Raw genomic sequence first — 6,649 nt, 5'->3', positions numbered from 1 at the left:
TCCCATGTTAAACCCAATCACCTACAGCCTGAAAAAAAAAGAAGTGAAAATGGCTTTGGGGAAAATACGCTCAAGTCATGTTAGTGATGTTGCTTAACTCGCTAACAAAGATGCACAGAAGAACTGAGTGCTCAATAGCCTGAGCTCATACAATGAACTGAGAATGCATACTCATGTCATTATATTTAGAAGTATTTTCATTTTTTGTTTAATGATATCTGTGATAGAGATGATAATTTCCTGCAATATCTTTGGGAGATCTTACTGTAGTAAGTTCCTGCATCATTGTGGACCAGGCACTGTGTATAATTCCATGTGGGAGGGTGACATCAGCCCTGCAGGAACTAAGAATGGGGTGGGGTGGTGATTAGGCAAATTCACTCAGGTTGTAACACCTCCAGAGAGGTACCCCCACCTAAAAAGGCTTGTGTATACTGGTTCTAACTGGATTCTCCAGAGCCTAATAGACCAAGAAAGGACTTTTGGACAAATCACATAAGTTTAAATTGACTCAGGGCCTTCCTTCTTATACAGCAGAGACAGGACCTTCAGTTTCGGGGACCCTCAATCCTTCCTGGCAGGGGGTGGAAGGACTTTGGCCTACTGTGGCCCCATAAGATGGATGGGTGACCTCTGGTAAGCTTTTAGCATACACATAGAAAATTTGATTTTTGTATGTGTTTTCGCAGTAATTCTTTCACATGAAGAACAAATGTATTTGTTTGGAAAGGGATGTGGGTACCTTTTAACAGCTGTCAATTATGTTCTTCATAAGCCTTTGGAGAGAAAGCAAAGCATAGAAGAAGGCGTGCTTAGGCAGTCTGGCTTGCTGGGGATATCACAGGGTAGGCAGGGAACTATGCAGCCTGGAAAAACTCCTGGTCAAGAGGGATAGAGATGTGGGTCTCTGCCCAAGAAAGGTAACAGCCAGAAGCCTAGAGTGGGTGCCTTCAAGAGACCATGGAGAGGGAACACAGGCACATTTGCCCTGAACTGTGGCAACAACCTTTGAGTTGGAAAGAACTCAGCAGTACCCAGCCTGAGTATTAAGGCGTGAGCTAGTGTCTCTAAAGAGAAATATGGAAGCTGGGAGTCTGTCTCCCAGACTTTAATCTTCATTCTCCTCAGGTTTTACATACGCACTTTGCGGTCAGTGGGTGAGACAGGACCTGACTACCAATTGCCATACCCCCAGCGGCCACCTGAGGTCCCTTCTGCAGCCTGGCACAGAACAGAATTTGTAAAAACCTGCTATGCTCCACCACTACTTATGCATGTGCATAAATGTACTTGGACCAACATGTAATATCTTAAGTGGAATGCAGACTCAAAGGGAGTTTGCTTTGCAGTAGAGGGAGGCAAAACATGGAAATCTGACCCAACCTGCTCTATCCACTGGGCAGTCCCCACCCACAAAATGATCATAATGTGGCTGATGTGATTAGGCCCTATGATGGTGTCCCCTGAATAGATCTGTGGACACAGTTGGCAACTGGCAACGGGCTTTGTTGCAAGGATAGAGTCCTGGGTTAGTGGTTCTGTTGTGTGGTCTGTGGTTGCTAGTGAGTATTTGCTTCAGGTGGGGGGGCTGTCTGTAAGCAAGAACTGGCCTGTCTCCCAAGATCTGTGAGAGTGATGGGTCGTCCTTCAGGATAGGTTGTAGATCCTTGATGGTGCGTTGGAGAGGTTTTAGTTGGGGGCTGAAGGTGATGGCTAGTGGCATTCTGTTATTTTCTTTGTTGGGCTTGTCCTGTAGTAGGTGACTTCTGGGGTACTCTTCTGGCTCTGTCAATCTGTTTCTTCACTTCAGCAGGTGGATATTGCAGTTGTAAGAATGCTTGATAGAGATCTTGTAGGTGTTTGTCTCTGTCTGAGGGGTTGGAGCAAATGCAGTCGTATCATAGAGCTTGGCTGTAGACAATGGATAGTGTGGTGCGGTCTGGATGAAAGCTGGAGGCATGTCGGTAAGAATAGCGGTAAGTAGGTTTCCGGTATAGGGTGGTGTTTATGTGACCATCGCTTATTAGCACCATAGTGTCCAGGAAGTGGATCTCTTGTGTGGACTGGTCCAGGCTGAGGTTGATGGTGGGATGGAAATTGTTGAAATCATGGTGGAATTCTTCATAGCAAACCTGGTGGCTGAACTTTGTGACTTCGTCCTCACCCATAACTATTTCACATTTGGGGACAATGTATACCTTCAAATCAGCGGCACCGCTATGGGTACCCGCATGGCCCCACAGTATGCCAACATTTTTATGGCTGACTTAGAACAACGCTTCCTCAGCTCTCATCCCCTAATGCCCCTACTCTACTTGTGCTACATTGATGACATCTTCATCATATGGACCCATGGAAAAGAAGCCCTTGAGGAATTCCACCATGATTTCAACAATTTCCATCCCCCCATCAACCTCAACCTGGACCAGTCCACACAAGAGATCCACTTCCTGGACACTACGGTGCTAATAAGCGATGGTCACATAAACACCACCCTATACCGGAAACCCACTGACCGCTATCCCTACCTACATGCCTCCAGCTTTCATCCAGACCACACCACATGATCTATTGTCTACAGCCAAGCTCTACGATACAACCGCGTTTGCTCCAACTCCTCAGACAGAGACAAACACCTACAAGATCTCTATCAAGCATTCTTACAACTACAATACCCACCTGCTGAAGTGAAGAAACAGATTGACAGAGCCAGAAGAGTACCCAGAAGTCACCTACTACAGGACAGGCCTAACAAAGAAAATAACAGAACGCCACTAGCCATCACCTTCAGCCCCCAACTATAACCTCTCCAACACATCATCAAGGATCTACAACCTATCCTGAAGGACGACCCATCACTCTCACAGATCTTGGAAGACAGGCCAGTTCTTGCTTACAGACAGCCCCCCAACCTGAAGCAAATACTCACCAGCAACCACACACCACACAACAGAACCACTCACCCAGGAACCTATCCTTGCAACAAAACCCGTTGCCAACTGTGTCCACAGATCTATTCAGGGGACACCATCATAGGGCCTAATCACATCAGCCCCACTATCAGAGGCTCATTCACCTGCACATCTACCAATGTGATATATACCATCATGTGCCAGCAATGCCCCTCTGCCATGTACATTGGTCAAACTGGACAGTCTCTACATAAAGGAATCAATGGACACATATCAGACATCAAGAATTATAACATTCAAAAAACAGTGGGAGAACACTTCAATCTCTCTGGTCACTCGATTACAGACCTAAAAGTTGCAATTCTTCAACAAAAAAACTTCAAAAACCGAATCCAATGAGAGACTGCTGAATTGGAATTAATTTTCAAACTGGATACAATTAACTTAGGCTTGAATAGAGACTGGGAGTGGATAGGTCATTACACAAAGTAAAACTATTTCCCCATGTTTATTTCCCCCCATCCACCCCCCACTATTCCTCAGACGTTCTTTGTCAACTGCTGGAAATGGCCCACCTTGATTATCACTACAAAAGGTTTTCTCTCCCCCGCTCTCCTGCTGGTAATAGCTCACCTTAAGTGATCACTCTGGTTACAGTGTGTATGGTAATGCCCACTGTTTCATGTTCTCTGTGTATATAAATCTCCCTACTGTATTTTCCACTGAATGCATCCGATGAAGTGAGCTGTAGCTCGCGAAAGCTTATGCTCAAATAAAGTTGTTAGTCGCTAAGGTGCCACAAGTACTCCTGTTCTTTTTGTGAATACAGACTAACACGGCTGCTACTCTGAAACTTGTCATTATGTAGAGTGAATTTGTAGGGTGGTGTAGTAAGGCAGGAAGTATGGGGCATTACAGAGCTAGCCTGGTGCTTGGGAGACCTAAGGGCTTTTCCCAGCTCTGGCATATGACCCCCTGTGATGTGCAGCCAGATTTTCAAAGGTATTTTGGTGCCTGAAGTTGAGGGTAGGTGCCTGGTTGGGTTTTCTAAAGCTTCATTTGAAAGCAATAAGATTTAACAATCTAGGAACTAGTGGGATTTTTAAAATCACCTAGGCACCTAAATATCTTTAAAATCTGGTCACCAGGCACTTTTGAAAATCTCACTATCTGCAACATTAGGCCTAAACACCTCTGAACACCTTTAAAAGTCTGGCCCTTTGTCTCTCTCTCTGCATCAGGTTTAACAGTAACTCCCTATCCCACAAAAGTGTAGTGAGGACAAAGACACTGAAGACTGTGAAGTGCTCAGATAATACCATGAGGAAGGTTGTATAGGTATCTGCCATAGATAGATAAATGTGTTCTAGGTATTAGGAGTGGGACTACACTGCATAGTTACCCCAGGCTTGGATTCAGGGTTAAGCCCAAATCCCCCATACCATCCACACACAACTCAGTTTGATTTGGGTCAGCAAGCCCTCAGGACTCAGGCTGGCAGACCCTGGTAGGGGGGTGGTCTGCGCCTGAGTTGCACTGCAATGTGGTCTTAATCTCTGTCATTTTGCAGTGTGGACGCAGCTCAGGCTGCAGACCCAAATCAGAAGGTCTGGGCAGTGCAGTATGGATCCATTATCGTGGCTGTGAGACCCAGATCAACCCAGGATTACAATGGCATGTGGATGCTTAAGTGAGGGCTTGGGAACACTGAGTCCACCAGCCCAGATCCCACAGACCTGTGTTTACAATGCAGTGTAGACATGCCCTAGGAGTCCATTATTGACTCAGGGAGAAAATACATCCTAGTGACAAGAGTTGGGAACTGGGAGCTAATACTGTTCTGGACTAAAATGTCTATGTATTATTTCTATTACAGGAATATCTAGAGACACCAACCAAGAGTGGGGTCCCATTTTGGTAGGTACTTTTTAAGCATACAGGGCCAGATTTTTAATGGTATTTTGATGACTAAAGAAGATAGGGGTTTAGTGAGATTTTCAACCATGCCTACGTGCCTTGATTTCAGTGGGAGTCAGGTGTCTTGGCACTTTTGAACAACTCACTAGGTGACTGTCTACATCTTTAGGCACCTAGATATCTTTGAAAATCTGGGCCTTAGTGGGACTGCATGTGCTTCTAAGCAAGGCTACGGTTCAGCTGGATGTTATGGGCTGTGTTATGCAGGAGCTCAGACTAGAGGATAAAGATGGCCCACTCTGGCACAGAGATTCGAAGTATTGGCAGCAAGGTCAAACAGAAGGTCACTGTCAGAGCTAAGAATAGAACCCGGGTGTCCTGAATCCTGGGCCAGTTCTAAGTCAACTTCATCATTGCTGACAGACCTTGAGATCGCTTGCCTGTTTTTATCTTTTCCATATTAATGGCCATCCCTCTGATTCTCCTCTGACCTGCTCAATTACTTTGCCTGGCAAGAGATGAGCAGAGAGGCAGGGTAGTGCTAGGAATGGCCATTAGCACTGATTGATCCATTAGTGAATACCAGGTGATTTCCAAGGACTTTGAAGGAGGCATAGACAACCTGGGTCAGCATTTGACCGGGGTTTCTCACTGGCTTTCACCAGCTATAACAAGAGGAATCTAGTTTAGGTTCTGATTCAACAGCAAATCGTGCTTGGACAGAAACCTGAGCCCATGTTGTGTCCTAGAAAAATTCATTCATTGGGGCAGGTCTATAGTGAAGATAAAATTGAAGGTGCTGGGGGGATCCTAGGGGTTAATTCTGAGATATTACCCCATATAAAACACACTCTGACCATACACATTAACAACCAAGGCCACAGTGAGATCTGAACTCATTAACCCCTGGTTTATAAGGCCAGTGGTCTAACTGCTGAGCTATGGAACTACTACATGCAAAACTGTGGTAAAATATCCATTGACTTTAAAAGGCCAAAATTACACCATAGATGCCTGCATTTGTTGTGCTATATTATTTCATCCATCATCATAACCTGCTGACTCTGAGCCCGTCCCAGCAATCTGTGGAAAGTACAAGTTGTATACACTGTACAAAGTGGAATTGAGTTTAACCTTATTGAATTAAGTTTAAGTATTTTCAGAGTTCACTGTATTAAAAATGCAAAGGTTTATGTGCTGTTGTGGGATTGTCTATAACTTCTGGAGGAAATGTGACTCGTAAATCTTTGGAGGTGTTATTAAGTTCAAAGGAATTTTTGAAATCATGTGCTAGACAACCACGGTTATGTGGGATGCTAGGAAATACCTGGGAGCAGGGGAAGGGAAATTCTTGCCCCTGGAACCATCCTTTTTAAGCTGCATCCTAAGGAGAAACCCATTATCTAATGACAGGTTTCAGAGTAACAGCCATGTTAGTCTGTATTTGCAAAAAGAAAAGGAGTACTTGTGGCACCTTATAGACTAACCAATTTATCTGAGCGTAAGCTTTCATGAGCTACAGCTCACTTCATTGGATGCATACTGTGGAAAGTATAGAAGATCTATTTATATACACACAAAGCATGAAAAAATGGGTGTTTACCACTACAAAAGGTTTTCTCTCCCCCACCCCACTCTCCTGCTGGTAATAGCTTATCTAAAGTGATCACTCTCCTTACAATGTGTATGATAATCAAGGTGGGCCATTTCCAGCACAAATCCAAGGTTTAACAAGAACGTCTGGGAGGGGGGAGGAAAAAACAAGGGGAAATAGGTTACCTTGCATAATGACTTAGCCACTCCCAGTCTCTATTCCAGGC

This window comes from Lepidochelys kempii, chromosome 13 (assembly GCF_965140285.1).
Source record: "Lepidochelys kempii isolate rLepKem1 chromosome 13, rLepKem1.hap1, whole genome shotgun sequence".
Classification (NCBI taxonomy): Eukaryota; Metazoa; Chordata; order Testudines; family Cheloniidae; genus Lepidochelys; species Lepidochelys kempii.
This window is presented reverse-complemented; position numbering follows the sequence as displayed.